Genomic DNA, 18,987 nt, shown 5'->3' with positions numbered 1-18,987 from the left:
CCACTCTGCGCGCATGCAGTGGCGCCACGAATGGACCGTTTTGTTTCCGTATGTACTTATTCAACTTATGCCTTAACGTATAGTTTTGGAAAAGCCCCCTGAATTACTTCCAGGAATCGCCATTATCCCCGAAGCCTCCGCACTTGCATGCGCCACTGTTCTAGCTGTTACACAAGGAAGCGTACGTAAAGGAAACGCTTGAGCTAACGGAATTCCAGGCTGCACTTTCTCGGCGTTCCTGCTGGCGAAGATAATGGTGTTGCCCCGGCTTATATAGATAAGAAGCGGCGAGCGCGTCGTCACCTGTATACGTAGGAGCAAGCAAGAAGCGTATCATTGTCTTGAGCATCACTCTAGCTCCGCCAACATTGTCATTACACACACTGTTTTTGCTGGCTTCTGTGTCGACTAGATGTACGACTACACAAGCGAAGCAGGAACAACGAGTGTGACGAGAACAGAGCCGAGTGTGTGTGTGTGCACGCAAACACATTATACAAGGAGGGTATACATCGCTAACAGAGGCATCGAGGGCTTTCTCTCGATCGCGCTCACTTAGCGCTTCATAAAGGAAAGATGAAAGAGGAACGGTGGTCACATTTAGAGTTGGTGGGAGGGGTGGGATGGGGGGGGGGGGGGATCGATTTTCGCCTCGGCGCTCAAGGGGGAGCGACACTCCCCGTTTCTTTCATCCGCGGGCGCAGCTCACGCGCGCGCTGCTTCCTCCGCCACAGTGAGAAAGAAAGGACGAAGAATAGCCTTTTTGGCGAGCGAGTTCGCGTGCGTGTGCGTCAATAGATGAGAGACCGGCGGGCGCCGTTGCCTGGCGCTGACTTCTTCCTCTCTGGAACAAAAAGCGCGGAATCATCAGTCAGCGGGGCGTTCCCGGCATGCGCTCGCGTCGCGCTGTGAAGAAGACCGACGACGAACGAAGGAGAAAGCGGCATGCATGCAGCAGGCAGGGCCGTTTAGGCAACGGCACCCAGTCACTTCCCCTACTGCTTTTAAAGAAGGACAAAACAAGAAAAAGGTACCGCTTTCGCTGCTGCTGGTGTTGTTGTTGTCGCCGCCGCTTCCGTACGATTTTGTTTCGTTTTGCTTTTTGTTGCAGTGCGCGGCGCGAAAAGGACATGCGCGAACACGGGAGAGAACACGTGCGTGAATCTATATTTGCAGGTAGCGGTGAGGCGCATTCCGAGCGTAGCGGCTGCGCGGTAACCGTGACGGTTCTTTCCTGAAGTCGGATGGATCGCCTCTGTGTGTGCCTCGCTTTGGCTGCCCGTGTCACGTGACCACGGCGCGCTGGTTGCAGCCGCTGCTACTGCACGCTGCTCTCACTGCTCTTAAGATGCCAATGCTGCGAGTCAGTCTTCCGCGTGTGTAGAAACATTTAAATGCGCTTCGAGTGCTTCTAGAGTCACCCACTTCCCCCTTTAGTAAATGTGTATTTTTGTCAGAGAAATGTAGAGGAGTCGCTGCACGAACTGCTGGCATTTCAAATGTTGGGAAAGTTGGTCGCCAGGACCGTGTCTGGCCTCTCGAAAGGGTCAACTATGCGAAACACTGATTGTCATGCAGCAGCATTGCGGACACTGAACTGAACGCACATACGCCGTATCTTATAGTTCATATATATGCTATGAGCTTATTTATACCTTAGCTCAGGTATGTGATGGTCACGACACCCATCAGAATTTTATAAGCAACTATAAGAGGGAAAGAGATCACTTTTCACTGAGGCCATTGCAAAGGTGTCCGGTGGCGCGATAAGTCCAGAGGCCCAATAGCTCTGTCTCGTATGAACTATTTTACGGACGGGTTACGGTGCCGCCATACTGGACTGTAGCCTTGCCGTTTTGTGTCTTTAACTAAACGAACGGTGATAGGGTAGACGCATACGCATGAAAACGGTTGGGTTGGTGCATTCGACGCTTCATGAGCCTATTAATTCACGTCGCGATGTGCAAATATAGGAAAACATTGGCTTAACAGGCCAAGGTGGTGGCGCCCATATGTCTTACGTAAAATCGTCTATATGAACCATCGCCAGCTGGCACCCCGGCTTCCGTCAGAAAACACGGCCTGCATGGTTGGGATTGGAGAGGAAAACGGGAGAACCCGGCCGGCTGAGGCTGACATTCCGTTCCAGCGTTACGGAAAACAACGTTGGGATAGCTCCACAGCCAGGACACCCATCAGGATAGGAAGTTGGATGCAGGATGTGCGAAGCTGAGATTAGGGAGTGTATTATATATAAATTTGACGCACCACAGATGAATCTCTTCGGGTCATCATGTTATACCCTAAAGGGTACCGAAGGCACTCTCATCGAATGTAATCGAGATTGCCTCCTAGAAGCTCGGCATTTCTGTCCTCATCTAGTCGGTGCAGCACTCGCAAAGCGCGGATGTCCCGTGCACTTCCTAATCTTCGTACTCATAAATTCATAAGCTTTGCACCAACTAAGAGATGAGTGCGTGCCAACTAGCTAAGTTTTCAGTCTTCTTTCTGTCCTTCTCGTCTTGGTTGAAGCACTCTTCCTCTGGTACTCAACAAGCGAGGTCTCTGGCAGCTACACGTGCGCAGCCATGACCGAGAAGAGAGAGTGGAATAGGTGGGCAGGTAATGGGCGAGCGTTCGTTTCACCGGAAACAGTGCCAACGCATACTGAAAACATCGTGACAGAGTTTTAGTCCAGGTAGACTAGTACACTCTAGTCCAGGGGACCCCTCTCGATAAGCGCCCCCCACTTTTTTTCGATCTTTTGTTCTGTCCTTGCGTTCTTCTGTTCGGCTCGGTTTTCTGGTTACTGGGGTCCCCGCTCATGGGGTCAACTCGTTTTGCTGGACAGAACCTCCTTGCTGCTCTTGGTCGGGCGCTGCGTGCAGCGAAGGCAAGTTCAGGCATGTCTCCAGGAGCAATGCTCGAAGCATGAGTCAGTGCACCAGCGCAGCGCCAAGATCCCTGCATGTCCAGGCTTGCAATCAGAACGCACCCGTCTCCTAATGCAAACCGGCCTCAGCTACAGTCGCACGATCGTTGTGTACAATAGACACACAATATTCAATAGACACACATATATTCACACAAAGCAATATGCCATAATGCAAGGCTGCATCGCAAAATATAAGGAAAGGTTCCTCCCAGGAGGTGAGTGCACGTGCATAGACTTACTGGGGCCCTCGAATGAGCTTTAACACTCCTTTGGCCAAACATCGTTTGAGAGTCTTTCTCTTTTCGAGCATCCTTTTGAGCTGACTGGTATTTACGAAGCCGCGTAAATAAGCGTTCTGTTCTTGCTTCTCATCGTCGCCTCGTTTCTATCCGCAAGTCATTCGGTGATCGACACGACCTAATGCCTGGTCGCTGGCTGACGCTACACCGATGTGACCGATGACCGAAACCTTTGCAACAATGTGTGTTGTGATAACAATAATAATCGTTGGTGTTTTACGCCATAACCATGATATGTTTATGCGGGACGCCGTAGTGGAGGGTTCCGAAAATTTTGACCAATTAGGGTTCTTTAACGTGCGCCTAAATCTAAGTACACGGGCCTCAAGCATTACGCCTCCTTCGAAATGCGGCCGCGAAGGCCGGGGTTCGATCCCGCGACCTTCGGGCCAGCAGTCGAGCACCATAACCACTAGACCATCTGTGGCGGGTCGCGTGTTGCGATGAAGAAAGTAGGGATGCTCCGTCGTAACGACAAACGAGCCTTGCCACATGACAACAAGCTGGCGCCTGGCAACTACGAGACCGACAAACGGAAGTGATATGGGTTAAATGCACGCTCCAACTGGAATCATTTTCTATCCTTCAGTCTTCTCCAATGCAATAAGCAGGCTGCGGCTTACCGGCTCGGGTCTTGTTTCCTGTTAAGTCTAGCCTTCCTTTCTTCCTCTTTTAAGAACACCGACGGAGAAGCATGTCTTCCGCCACTGAAATAAACGCTTGCAAGTTACAATAGTAACGCTTTGTGTTAGGATGCGGTTAAGAACAGCGCTCCTGGACACGTGTCAAATGCGTTCGCCTAGTATGTGGTCTGCTTCTCGTCCTAGCCTTATGCAGTAGTTGACTTAAGCTTCGACGTTTCATCGAAGCCCACCTGAAGAAACCTTCCAAAGGGTTTGGCCTATCGCTTGCGCAGCTACGTGGTTTAATGTTCTCCGACATGCGATTCTGTTGCAAATAACAGGAAGAGAGGACGCACATAAGAACGCTGATAACATCGTGCACCTATAAAGCATCTCAACGCCGAAGCCATGCGGCTGCCTTCGTTTTCTGTGCGTAAAGAAATTCTGGAATAAGTTCGGCCTGACGTGTTTGAGGCATAAAGCAATAAAATAAAATGAAAAAAGAATGAGATAAATGCATCCGCACCGCTCCTGTTGGCATCACCATAGAAAGACAGCGAATATATTTCACGGAGTATGAATGCACGCATGCGCAGGTAATACGCTGTACGTTTCATGATTCTTGTTCGGATAGTAATTTGTGCAGTGCAGTCTCAATACAAGTCCACCGTTAGTGACATACGTTTGTTTCATCTTTGAGTGGCGTTTATTTAGCACTGGTAAAAAATGAACTAGGAATACGAGAGTGTGAGTAATCCTGGTGAAAGAACAACAATTCACGATTAGTGAACAGCCTCTAGAATCTGCATATGAGTATGCATATCTACTAGGACAATTACTAACAGGGGAGAATATGCTAATGAAAGGAAATTCACCGAAGATAAGAATGGGCTTCAGCACATACGGCAGTCATTCCCAAATCATGATTGGCAACTTACCGCTGTCCCTAAACTGGAAAGTGCACAATCATTACAATTTTACAGTATACCTGTATACTAATTACATGTCCGCGATAGAGATCAGTAAAATGTGGCTGGAGGATTGGTGGCGGATGCGGAGAAAAGACAAAATATCATGACGACGAGGGTCACTCTACGGTAAAACTCAGAAGGTTAAGCTACGAACTTCTGAAGTTCTTTTTTTTTTTCTTTCTTAAGGAAATGTGTAATTTAGGTAGACGATCGAAACAGCTTGGTGACTTACAGGTTACCGCCCCGTTATAAAGGGGACGCTCATAATGAGGATCCATCCATCTATGCAAAGCCAAAGCTCAGTATATCGATTAATACGCATATGCACACTCAGCAACTTACGACAAACAGCGTACAGCTCAAGCGGTTTTGACGCGCCGTCCCAACGCAACAACCGAAATGGCCGCTTCCGCCAACAGGTCTTTCGCTAACTCGCTGCGCGCCTAGTAGATGGCAGCGCTATCGCCGTAGCCGGCAGCTTCGATGCGGGTCTCTCTGCACTCACGCGCGTCCATCGTGGCCTCGCCGCGGAGAGGAAGAAAAACCTGAACGGCCCGGCGGCTCTATTATTCCCGTCCGAGCAGTCGTGGCAGCCGCTGTACGCCGTTTAGTCGCAGTGCACCGGTCTCCTGGAACGTTTCTACAGCGCTGTCATGGCTGTGATGCTGATGTCCCGTGATCACTGAGCGACGGTCACTCTACGTGGGACAGTGCGTGCCGGCACTGGCAGTGTTACCGCTTGCGTGCGTTCTCTGTTGGTGATTTCGTTGTGCGGAAGACAAGCACGCTTGCTTAGCAGCACTGCGTTCGCAAGCCGCCGGCCGAGCCACGGTTTTACGCCACTTGGATTTCCGAGCCCGACTGGAGTAATATTTTGTGTGTGTTCACCGGAAATCAACGTCAGCGCTTCGACTGTGCCTGGCTTTCGCGATCTTGCAGGTAAGCGTGGTGCTGGCCGTTGTAACGCTTTTGCTTTCACCTAGGTGTCTGTGTTTCCCGACATTATAGCTCGATATGGCACATTTAATGACTATTAATACGAAGTATGTCGCAGTGAACGAGGGGCGTGAGCCGAACAAGCGGCGAAAGGCTAGCGTTACCTGCCCTTTCGCTAGCAATGGGGCCATACGTGGTGATGCCGATAGCGATGGCGGATCTTTAAACCTTCCCGGCGCTTTTTGAACGCAAGTCGCACGTACGGACTTGTTCAGATACGTGTTCGCCGACGTGTACTTTGCCGTAGCGGACTTAACTAGCAGCACGCTGAGAAACACACGCATTAGGTTCAGAATAAGAGCCGCTGCTGATAACTTGAGCGCTGGACGCCTTCCTTTCGTGCAGAGAAACTTTTTCGTAGCGTGGCTTCTTCGAGCCTCCACGAGTGTGACCGTTGTTTCATCATTCGCTTCAGCTAGCTCGTAACGACACGTCAACTCTTTATTGCATCGCTTATGTTATTTATGAACTCTAGAGTGGCCCCTGGCACGAGTAATTTGGAGGCATGGGATATGTTCGGTTTAATAACCGTGTGTAACGGTGCACAGGGGCACCTTAGGACTAGCGTAACCTGTTATGACCTCTGCTGCAACAAAGTAGCATCACTGTGAATGATACAGCAATTCTTTTTGTCCACTACCGTTGCGTAATAAGTATTTTTGGATTCATTATTTGTCATCACCGTTGTCAAAGATGTGCACCGACGCCATGCTTTTGCCCCGCACCGACAGTTGAAATGCGTGTGTGGTCTAGCCGTTTGGCGATTAGCTGCGTGGTCTAATCCTGCGCGACGAAGATACGCACATAATCGGTCCTTCACCACCGCACTTTTCACTTCAAAACAAGCGTTGTGTACGGGGGGTGCTTCAGCACGTCACTTTCGCCTTTTTTCTTAACGCCGCCGGTGTTTCGCGTCAGAGCGGTGGGACACAGTGAAATATCGCCTCACGGTAAATAAAGAGCTCCTCCGACTCCTCTGCGTGTACTGGTAGGGGTACTCCGGTTCAAGAACTTGCAGCAGCTGACTATGACTCATGTCTCGCGTCTGTGAGCCGATGTCTGCTACGCGCGCCGGATGAAGTTTACGACCAGCTGCTCTTGGCTCGTGCCGTTTTGTTTTTCCCTCGAGCTGCGCTGATATATTCTCCTGTACGTTCTTAATGCGTTGCTTGAGCAGCTGCGGCCGTCTCTGTATAGTCTAGGAACTTTTTCTTCCCCTACGAGGTGCAGGCACGCATCCAGCGCGGCTGCTGTTGCTGCTACCACTGCGGCTGCATACCTTCGCTGGCTGCCTGCCGCCGACCTCAATTCATGCCGCTGGCTCTCCTGGCGTTTTTCCTCGAGGCGTCCAGTGAATTTCAATACTGTGTGAGCCGCGGCTGCCAGCCGTGTACGCAGTCGTCCCTTCTATCTCGCCATCATTACTTCTTTCTTTTTTTAAGTTTCAACTGCGCAGGGGCAGTACTGGTTCCCTTTGGGCGCAATCTTTTAGGCTAGCGCCACGTAATGTATTGCTTAACATCGCTGCTGCCCTACCCGTCGTTCTCAGCAGCCGTCGTTTATTGGTGATCGGAATCTTACCGCGGTTTTGTTATTTCTGAATTTTTTGTTTGTCGCTCCTCCATCTAAATTTAACATGCCGTCGACGTCCTGCCATTGTTTCGGGAAACTTGAGTCGCGTTGCGAAGGTCGATTAAAAAGTAACAAAAAGCAGGTTTTCAGAATCCAGTTGGTGCGTAATGTCTTTCCTGTCGGTTGTTTTATGGTCAGCTCTTTTTTCTTTTTTTTTCTTTTTTTTAAAGGCTTTTCTGTACTCGTCGTCCTTCCTTTATGCTGTAATAAAAATAACGAAGTCGCTGTCGTAACGAATGGACATAGCTTTGAGTTCTTAGAGCCGCTACAAAGCACTTTTCGAGGCATGTAAGGAAGACAAAGAAGACAAAAAAGAAAGATATTGTGCTGCTATCGCACAAAGCGCCTGTATCTGTACAGAGTTGCTATATATTGATACACTGAAAGGTATTGTACAATAGCTCGTCCTACTTGAGTACGTGTGGTGTTCAGCCTGGGATTTATCGACAGCTGTCCCGTTTCTTGCAAAACGCAAGCAACGGCTGCAGCAGATTCCACTGCGTTATGCGAAGCCTGCAGTTTCGCTGGATATGGCAAGTCCGGACACGTCTATGCAAGGAAGGCTGTTATGACGTCAGAAGCACGGTTTTTTGGGGTTAGTTCGTTAGATGCATTTGAAGGGGTCGTATCGCAAGACGACAGGGACTATAAGGAAGTGTAGTTCACTAACGTGGCCGTTTGGGCGTGTTGGCAAGACATGACAAAGCACTGCCAGACTAGAATAATGACACACTAAACGTGTGCGCTTAAACGTTATTAGTCATGTCTTACCAACACGCCCAAACAGCCACGCTATAGTAAACGATACTTACTTGTTCGTGTTGTCTAGCGCTGTGACCCCTTCAAACACACTACGTCAAGTCTGCAAAAGGTTTTGTCCACTTTGAAGCTCCTCCGTGACGTTTCCGCCCAAACCTACTGATGTCGCGGCTTCAGTGCCACACCACGACAGGCTCGCGAGCTTGGGGACCCTCTAAAGAACTTCACCACTTTGTCTATTGTGCTCCTTTCCTTGCGCGGCAGAGCTTTAACCTCCCACCCTTTCGCCATCTCTTCCTCTCCCATATAGCCCTCACATACTTCCATTACTTGTTCATTGTACTTCCATACAAGAAGCCAATGCGGGCTACTCCCCCTCGCCCTTCTGAATAAAGGGGACTTCAAGCATTGTTGTGCAGTGTAGCTGACGTGCAGGTGCTGAGACCGCTGGCAATACAGGGAGGCAGCAGCAACTCCAATTCGTGATTGAGCAGGGCAGGAGCAACTATGCATCTCTGCGTACTTCTCATCAAAGTAATGTCTGCGAGTGCCAACATCATAGATAGACACAAGATATCTTTGCTGCGACCCATGCCGTCCTTGTCGTCACTCAGCGGGCTGACAGTCTATATTCAGTCGCATTTGAATGTCAGAAACGCACCCCGTGGGTACGGCGGGCTTCGCCACTTGCTTTCGTCGCGCCAGGCTAGACAAAACCTCGATCCACATCTTTTGCTTTATTTTTGATTTCTTGTATTTCCACACTTATAGCTGCAAGCACTCGGACCTTGCTTATTCTCGTACCTATTTCACGACAAGCGCTTCACCATTTTACGCTGTAATTTTACTTCGAAGTGCGCTCTGCGTGACTGCCGTTTCGATTGCAGCGGACGGCATTCGGATACAGTCGAGCGCCTCGGTACAACGGACGCCTTTGCAGCGAAATTACCCGTATAACGAAGGACTTCGCGTGTCCTTGCCGAATTCCTACATTACACGTGTATTGTGACCGCCTCTATATAGCGATACCGCTACAACGAAATTACTCGCACAAGGAAGGAATTTATAGGCTTCCCGCACTGCTGATTTTGTTACTTAGGTCGAATGTAGCGGCGCCATCGCGGCCTTCACACAGCCGTCACTGACCTGCAGTACGCAGTGGCGGTCGGCACGCACACGGGCGCGCGCTACCCTTGCGAATAGCTGGAGCGTAGAATTTGTTTGAGAATACGCGAGTCCGAGCAATTTGGCGATGGAAGCAATAGCGGAATTCGACGATCTGCCGCTGTGCCTTTCGTCAATCTCAGATTTCGCCGTGGAGCATCATACCATCCGTCAGAAGTAATGTGCGCAAAAAAAAAAAAAAGTGACTTCTTAAACGAGTACCTGTTGAATTCGTGTTAGGTGTTTTATTTTGTTTACCTTTACAACAAAGTAACTTGTATAACAAAGAATTTTTGGAGGTCTGTAGTGCTTCGTTATGACAGCATTTCACTGTAGTGACTTTTGAACTGCATTGGCGCGGCGACGTATGCGCCGCGCCCACGAACGCGTCCGACTCACGGTTCATATACGTTACGGTTCACATATGTTCATACATGTATGCGCTATAGTGGTGCGATTAGACGCTGCCTTGGGTGATAAATGGTGCGGGCGGGAAATTCAAAACGACCAAGCCTCTCTTTAGGTATGCGTTTAAAGGATCAATTAATCATGACCGTTTGATTAATCGACGGGCCACAAGGGCGTTGCTACGCGCCACCATGACAACGTCGGCCAAAGTTAAATGACACCAAAGTCTACTACATGGGCTTTCGTGAGTGTGTCTGAGTGGACAGCGCTCTATAATTGAAGCCCAGCGTCACGCGAAGGACACGTCGATGTGCCGGAGTGTAACCGTTTGTTCTCCGTCTGTGCAGCTCTCCGTCGCTCTGCGTGGTGACCCACTTTTTTTTCCCGCAGTGGCTGACGTGTACACGCTCCCACGCGGGCGAAATTCAATCGAGCAGAGAGCACGCCAATGTCCGGGACGCAAACAAAACGATGGTCTTGCAAAGAGAGAGAAACATCGTGGGTGCCCCCCACGGAACATGTCACGTCTTCACTTTGTTCGCCAACGCTTCGAGTCGTTTACCTGTCCGGGTAACCCAGTGTCAAACGTTTCGGGGCTAGCCCCGCGCGAGGCTATAGGGAGCTCTCAGATTTCTTTTTATACGCAACGAGGATCATTTTCGTCGAAACTTCTTGTAGAAAAAAAAAAAAAAGCGCAACTGTTATACGTTCCTCGTGCAATTTTATGCGTGCCACAGCTGCTTTCGGCAGTGACCGCGGGCTTCCAGAGACAGTTGGGCTGTAGCGTGTAGGGGGGTAAACCATTGTCTTATATGACCCCTTCGGGTCATGTCTGTGGGCCGCCCCCTCGACCTCGGCACGCAGCGTAGGCCCTGGCCCCGGCAGAGCGAACGACGGCTCGTCTCTGGTCGGGCGCGCGCGCGCCTCCGCAGCTGGCTGACTGACTGGCCCAGTGGCTCCTATCATGGCCACCGCGCGGGATTTTCCACGCCACTGCATGCGTCTGTGTTTCGCGTGGAGATGCACGAAGGCGACGGCATCGCTAGCTGCTGTCCCTATTAGTTCATTGCTTATATATATACGAAGTCTCCTCGGGTGCAGCAAATCTCGCGCTGTGTGGTTGAAGGCGCGCGTGTATTTATTGCGGCAGATCCGCATCGCGCGTCGAGACAAGCTATGCGCACGGGGTTTTCTTTTCCCGGTATTATTGGGCCAAGCTTTCCTGTTTGGATTACGATCTCTTTAATCACCACGTGTATGCATTTCTTCCTTCCTTTATTTGAAGCATGGACATCGGCGTTTCCGAAGCTGTATACCCGCATTCCGCCCATGCCATGGTTACGCATCGCTCTATTTTGCTGACACACATAATTTTTACCCGTGGAACTTTCCATCCTTGAAAGGTTTGCCTTTCGCTCTCTGTTGCGCGGAGTCGCTCGAGCTTTCGGTGTCGCTTATATGAAGCGTGCCGCGGCGTATAGAGCAGGGATTATAGACTCTGGTTGGGGCGTGTCGCGTTGCGTTTCCTCTCTGTTCTGTCACGCGATCAACTCGACGCGTATGATGCTGCAAAGCGTGCGACTGACGTCGTTTGCAGACTAACACGTATCCGAATTTACACAAACTACTCACAGTATATCCAGACAGATATACGGATTTATGTGCCTGCATGGTGCGGAGGCACTCCAACACTATATAATACCGCATATATCGTACCGGAGAGACCAGTCTCTGTCGGCTCTGACAATACACAGCGAGTACGAACGTGGTCCTGGGAGGCGCGACTTGGTGATCTTACCCTGGGAAGCCAGCCGGCGACCCTGTGTCTGGCCCGGCGAGCCGCTCTGGCCTGCGGGGCCCTGGAAGAGGGGCCCCGCCCGCCCTAATCCACCTACTACTACTGTTTCATTAAGTTTATTCTCTCTACCTGAGAACCAACGTCCGTCCCTGCTGGAGATTGGTTAGCACACGCAGAAAACTCTCTCTCGGCCGTGTGCATCACACCACGTTTTCGCTTTCTCGGAGGCAAATGTGACGAAGAACGGTATATAGTGTAGCCTAGCAAAGGGGCACCTCTGTAGCCACCGTCTACTGATATACACTCATCCGGTCGCCGATGAAACGGCGTCGATCCCTCCACGAGGCGAGGCGAACTGGGCCAACGGGCCAGCCCGCCGCCCGCGGGCCGGCCGCTGATGAAGCTTCGCGGTCCGCGCGTGCGCCGCTTTTGTTCGGCTTCCTTTTGTGACGTGCTCCGTAATTAAGGCCGCCTGCCCAGGCAGCGACGCCCGCTATTAGAGAGTTCTATGCCACACGGATGTTCGATCTTCGATGAAGCGCGCTAGCGTTTCGTCTCTCGTCGATCGCACTCTCGATTCGTTTGTTCCGTAGGCGCTCTTGAAAGCGTTACCTAATTGACTTCGTAAATTATGGCTGTACCCTTCATATAGATGACTTGCCTTAACTTCACTAAAACCGCCATGGAGTATGACGTGGCGGGACGCGAAGTTATAGTGATGTGACGTTATAGTGTTATCAGTGCAGATGTATCCCGTGCAGGTTCTTTCGTTAGAAGTGCAGATGGCAAAAATGTTCCGGCAGCGTCGTTAACACATTGAAGTAGGTTAGCCGTCATCTGATCATACTGTTTTGACGTTATCGGAGCCGCCATCTTGGAGCACTATTACGTGAAAACCTGCGTCTTTGACATTAGGTGCAAGCTGTCAGTAGGCGAAGAGCCGTCGGCCTGACCAATTAAGAGGCGCTTCAAGGTGTTCAAGGTTATGTGCAAAATATACGTCGCACCACTGCAACTTCTCTAACGAAGCGTTCAGTGCATCTGTCGTGCAATTTGCCGCGCAACCTTTGATGCCATTACGATAGAGGAATCTGATGGGTCGACTGCGTTGCCGACAGTATATAGAAAGCAACACCACGACATGTGGTTCATTTTTCTTTTTTAAACAAAGCAACATCGATCTGTCATCTGCCGTATCTACATGGTTCTGCTGGCTAACAAGCCCGAGTGCGGCTGTGCATGTGTACAGGTCTTACGTTCGTTGCCCGTCATGGGCATTCCGCGGTCTTTGTGGCAACGGGAGGAGCTGCCGCATTTAACGAGCCAACCTCCACGGTACGTTAAGACATGACTTAAAACCTCCCTGTAACAAAACAACGCCGCACAGCGACGCACCGACTGCTGGCATTCTTCCTGATGGGGCCTGGCTTCGCTATCTCTACTATTGAGACCTGCAGTTCGCGCATGCCTCTGTTTGTCTATACAGGTCGGAACACGCATAAAGTTTTTGGTCGAAGAAAGGCGAGTGGGCGGTGGCGGCCGCAATGCACCCCGTACTGAGAATGGATGGTTAACCCGCTCTTCGTGCATTAAGCCATTTGTCACTGGCCGCTTAATTTTAGGCCGCGAACTGAACATCCCTGCCGAGCACCCACAGCTGAAGCAAAATCTGGTATCCCGTAGTTTTCTTTCCCCTCGCTCGACGTTTGGTCCTCTGGACGGTTGCCCATTTTCGCCGAGCAAAGCGGAGCTCGAGAGCCCGCTGTGCCGCTTCATCAGGTAGAGGCAAGCGGGAGAGCCGGCCGGCGGAAGGACGGAACACAGCCGAGTGACCTTCGCGAGGACGTTTCGGCTGATGGACGACTGCGAGTCGATATTGCTCCCGCTTCTCAACAATACCAGGACGCTGCGCTGGATGCTTCCGGTTTGCTGCTTCTGCTGCCGTTGCGAAACGGCTGCTCGTGCACTCAGCGCGTGCCACCCCGTCGGTGGAGAACCCGTCAGCGCGTGTCATTGTTTGGCGCCGTAGCGAAGCAAGGAAGGAAGGAAGCAGGGTGTAAGGATGGCGGAAAAGTCGTCCTCGCTTCGACAGTGGTAGTTGAAGCATCCTGGAAGGCAACGCGCGTTTCGACGCGGATGAGAGCCTTCCAGTCGACGCTGCACCACTGACCGGTGAAGTGGAGCATGAAACAACAACGGTTCTTCGCTAATTCCCGCCGCCCCGCATCCTCTGTCGACGCGTGCCGTGTACTTCCCTGTTTGTTGATGGCGCCAAGAAGCGGACGTGCGTGGTTCCCCCGGTGGCCATGTATTTAATCGCGAACAGTCCGTCAGCGCGTGTTGTCAGGACTTTCCGCTCGTTTGTTAGTTTTACCTTTTACTATAGTGAGCTATAGTTTTATACGATATATAAGCCCATGTTACATCCTGCGTGCCGTACGTCGCGGCGTTTTATGTATATCTGTATATAGATTAGAAATGGTAGTGTTACTGCGTATGGATCTCGTGCAGTAACTATTAAACGGTCGAGTCTTTATTAAGTAGCAGCAAAGAGCGCCTCCCAGCCAGGCGCAGGCAGCGACTATGGCAGGCGTTGCTCGCGGCTTTCCCATGTTCGGGTGCCCCGTGCTCGGATGCGGCGTAATTTACGCCCTTGCGAGCTTCGGGCTGGGTGCAAAGGTGCGTGCGCCTCTTCCGCGACGGAATCATAAAAAAAAAAAAAAAGTGTAGCTCTTTGCGCTTCGGAAGGGGAAGGAGGGGTGGCAAAAGATGGACGGCGAACAACAAGATGGCCGCCAGATGTCCGGGCACCGTCTGGCGCTATAGCAGCGCCGCCGCAGCAGCGATGATCGGGGGCCGAGGTCCGCTGCCGAAAGAAGCACCGAAATAGCCGACGGTGTGTCTTAACAGTTTCCGGTTTACGAACTTCGTCCCCCCCACCCCCTCATCCCGCGCCAGCCCCCCTCCTCTCTCCCTTTTCTGCTTCCCATGCCTCCTCGTCTCTAGGGCCCTTCATTTTATTGCGCCCGCTGCAACCGCTTCCTGGCGCTGCAGCTGCGGCATGTTTTTATGATTGCCGCTATCGAGGCGTGCATTTACGGCTGCCTCCTCGGTTCATCTCAACTGCCTCCTCGTTTCTCTACTTTTCTGCTCTTTCTTTCTCTCATTTTTTTTCCCTTCTTTGGTGTTCATCGCGTCTTGCGAAGCGTGTCTGGTCCCCTTTATTTCCATCGATATTAGCGGCCCGCCGCCCTTCCGTGGTGCGAGTCCAAACGAGCCACTTGTGTTCGTGAAGCTGTTGGCGCGTTGACGGTGCGCGCGGCTCCTACGAGCCCCGGTCATACATATCGATGACTGCTTCCTCAATTTCTCCACTCCGTGTCGTCGACGGCGTTTTTATTCCCCTTCCCACCGTTTTGGAACCTGGGCTAAACGATCCAAAGTGTGCGCTGCGTAGTGGCGTTCTATACCACAGACACAGGACTGCAGACACAGGACTGCAGACACAGGACTGCAGACACAGGACTGCAGACACAGGACTACAGACACAGGACTGCAGACACAGGACTACAGACACAGGACTACAGACACAGGACTACAGACACAGGACTACAGACACAGGACTACAGACACAGGACTACAGACACAGGACTACAGACACAGGACTACAGACACAGGACTACAGACACAGGACTACAGACACAGGACTACAGACACAGGACCGCAGACACGGGATAGCGCAGCCGTGGCAGACGCATGGCTGGATTTGCCAAACGTTTGTGTTTTTCTTTCGTTCTCTTCTACCTTCTCAGGCACCCCAAATGCATCTTACTCTTGGGTAGCAGACGTGGCTATAGACTGCTCCGCTCATCCTGCGTCTGTTGAGCTATAGCCGTGACATGTAGTGCTTTCTCGGGGTATTGCACACACGTGGGATGGATGATACATCCTCTCTACCTTCAGGCGTGTGGAAAGCGGCTCTCTTCGTGGGCTGTACCGTGTATTGCGTGTTCACTATAGTCAGGCATTCACTATACCTGAGCCATATCTACGTATACCTTAGTCAGAGGTTCACTGTACCTGAGCCAAGTGTCGTCAGAAGGAAGGTCCTGTACTGTTTTGTCTTTTATACATTACGAAACTCTGACATAGCAGGTCGCTCGGGCCATGTTTGTTTCGGCTCCCTGTATAGAATTCAGGAAGAGTCGTGGTGTACACGCGCAATAAAGAAAAGAAAAAAGAACAACTAAGACATCGATGTATATACCCTTCTTCGTCCTCGTCTTCTTTGCAGTAGCGCTTGCAAGAAGCAGCACGTATGCGCGATATACTCCGGGGCCGAGGAGGAAATACTTGTAGCTCCTCTTCTCGCGCTCCTCTTCGCGACCCCCGTTCGTGCTGCCCCTTTCCAAATGAGAACGACGGCTGTAGTACCACGGCCGCTGGATAAAAAGCGCACGGTACGGCCTTCCGCGTCGGGCGGTTTTCTATGGGAGAGCGCGTGTTGGCCCTAGTTGCAGTTGCGGCCGCTGCGGCGCGACGGGGCGGGGAAGGGGAAACGGGTGCCGGTGGCTCCGTTGGGGCAGCAGCCGCAGCAAATTAGTTGGTGGTGGTCACAACAGCGATCTCATTCAGCTGTTCTAAGCGGTTTTTTTCTATCTCATCTATCGCAGTCATGACATATCATGCATTCAGTTGAGTACGTTCGCGTAACTTGGTTAAATAGCCACTTAAGTTTCCGTGTACGTGCCGAGCTCCTGGCATTTTTTCCAGGACTAACTTTTTGCTTTGTGTCTGAAAGAATATTCCACCATGCGCGTAGCAACATTATATGGCGCTGAATGTGTGAAAAAGTGGTTGTTATATTTATGTGCGTGTAATGAATGCATCGTTTGTTATTTTAACATATTGATTTCCGTGACATATCTTCAGCCCCTTTCTGAAAATGCTTGACAAGTATTTATTTGAAACATCTGACAATACACGTTCATGTTCTTTATACACAGGAGGTGCATGTAAAAACATACGTTCAATCTTTTTCATGATGTCTGATACATGATACTGTGCCGAAAAGTAGTTCAGCTTCGGATGCTTGATACTAGCGGATTCTACAAATATAGTGACGCACTCGTCGTAACTTTGTTGAAAAGGCTGCGGAAATATATATTCATTAGAAGCGGGTTGCAAATATTCTTGACAGTTCTTAGCAGGGCAATGTCATCAAATTGATGTATATATAAGGCCGATCACTGGAGTGGCTTATATCTCGAAGAATCAAGCTACAACTGAAGTTTTCTTTAACTCAAGATACAAAACCACGATATGGTTTTGTATCTTGGGTTATGTCTTGCCCCCCCCCCCCCCCCCCCGCACACACTTTCTTTTGTTGTTGTTTACCGTACAGCTGTCAAAAGCGACCCACCTTAACTTCGTCCCTGTGAGTCGCTCGCAATGTGTGTGTTGGCTGCCACGTATATTTGTTTGAAATGAAGTCTTCTCGTCGCCCACCAGCCGCTTTTCTGCACTTTTTTTGTCTCCGCATGTTTTGCTGAGGTAAGTTTGAGTCTGTGCCCCGTAGCGCTAATGACCACAGACAACCCAACTCTCTGAATAAAAGGGATACACGTGCTTTTCACGGCAACCAACATCAGTACCACATGGCATTGCGGGGCAACGCACGCCACCGCAACGCGACAGCGTTCGTAAACAACCGGAACCGATGACAAAGGTGCCGCGGGCTGAAAGGTGGGAACTAAAAAAAAAAAAACGAGAGATAAGAGAAAACGGGAAGGTGGTACGTGTCACGGCTGCTGGATTTCAACAACGTTTGCAACAAGCCGCCGTTTGCAGCTAGCAGGGATGAGCCCTGAATTCATAATAAATAACTTCTCACATTTTGTCCAGATTTTATGTTCACTGTTGAATTCGTTGCACGATCATGAAAACGGCGTAACGGGAAGAGACAGAAATACTGAAAAGCGCAGGAATGCAAGCAGTTGTGTTCGTGTGTTTTTCAGGCTTTTAATCACTCTTACGTCTGTCCGTTTTCATATTAATTAATCCGTAACAGCTCGCCCAATTGACAGTATTGAAGATGTAGTCACTTAAATTTCAAAGTGACTCGAATCTCCTTCTATATGAGATGGTCGCACATATGATAAGCACTATTTCATGGCATTTGCATGCGATACCGTACCGTATGTGTACTATAAACATGTTTGGAGGAAGGAAGAAGTTTATCTTATTTTGTGTCAAATAAACAGTGGCCACTGCAGTTTCTGAGATCACGTTTTTGAAATGAAATGATTAAATCTGAAGCAACATACTAGCCAAAATAAAGAATTTCGATGCATCAGGAAAGGTGCAGCGCCTCCAGGTTGGTTAGTTGTGGTCTTCTAGAATACCAGAAAAATATGTCCGCGCGATTACTTCCGCAAAAAGCGATCGGTGCGCGAAGTTGCATCTTTGGCAAGGCAAGAACAAAAATTCCCAAGCGCTGCAAGAATGTACAAGAAATATCGATAATTAACTGATGTGTACACGCTAGATAAATTTTAGAAGAAGATTTCGGGCGTCACATGAAGACGCACGCGCTCAAGCACAGGGGCGGCGCCAGGATTTTTTTACTGGGGGGGGCACCCACGACAAGTGGGTTCCTTCAGGTGGGGCAGAGAGGCTGGGAACATATGCATTGTATTTTGACTATGCTTGCTCTTGGGGGGGCAGGCGGAAATTTTGGGGGGGCTGGAGCCCCCCCAAACCCCCCACTGGCGCCGCCCCTGCTCAAGCATAACTGCCGCAAGCGCGCCGCGCATGTGATCCCGCGGGCGTCCGCGAAACCCGTCCCCGCCCGGTGGCGCCGCGGCGGTGGTCCGGGAAACTAGGCCCGTCACGCCGGTTTCGCAGCACGCGGCAGGCCGTACCCGTGCGCTTTTTATCCAGCGGCCGTGGTAGTACCATTCTGGTTTTCTTTCCACTCGCGGCGCTGCCGGCAGGGTCTCCGTCGGTTACGTCGTACTGCGCTGCATGCATACACGGCGCTTTTGGTTGCCCGGCCGACTTACTTGCACGCATGGGTTCCCTCTCGCGGTGTGGGAAAAGTGCCGAAGGCGACAGTGACGGCTTCGCTTCCTCCGGGGGCCGCGTCGTTATAGTTGCTTCTTCTTGGCTCTTCTCGGGTTCATTTGGGAGACCGCTTCTGCATTTGTATACGCTTATACCTTCGACTATCCGCGACTTGGGAACGTGAGGGCGAAATAGAAACGGGCTATCTCGAGAGACGTGCGTCGAAGGCCCCGGATGGATCGTGTATGCACACTGGACGACGAAGTTAAATGTGCAATGCATGTATACCGGACGGAAGGACCGGCTCCTCATTAATGACCGCGCGGTCTCTTAAAAT

General features: G+C 50.8%; 1 protein-coding gene across 1 annotated transcript in view; it reads left to right on the top strand.

Annotated features, from left to right (window-relative positions):
• Window positions 1-5,343: 5,343 nt before the first annotated feature.
• The window catches only part of LOC119387620 (serine/threonine-protein kinase 17B), a 245,222-nt gene continuing 231,578 nt past the window's right edge, over window positions 5,344-18,987 (top strand). The window contains exon 1 of the mRNA XM_037655065.2: window positions 5,344-5,767. The gene's annotated coding sequence lies outside the window, so the exon portion shown is untranslated. The remainder of the gene's footprint in view (window positions 5,768-18,987) is intronic.

The sequence above is a fragment of the Rhipicephalus sanguineus genome, chromosome 3 (genome assembly GCF_013339695.2).
Source record: "Rhipicephalus sanguineus isolate Rsan-2018 chromosome 3, BIME_Rsan_1.4, whole genome shotgun sequence".
Lineage (NCBI taxonomy): Eukaryota > Metazoa > Arthropoda > Arachnida > Ixodida > Ixodidae > Rhipicephalus > Rhipicephalus sanguineus.
The sequence above is the reverse complement of the archived record's forward strand: the minus strand, read 5'-3'. Positions and strand labels throughout refer to the sequence as shown.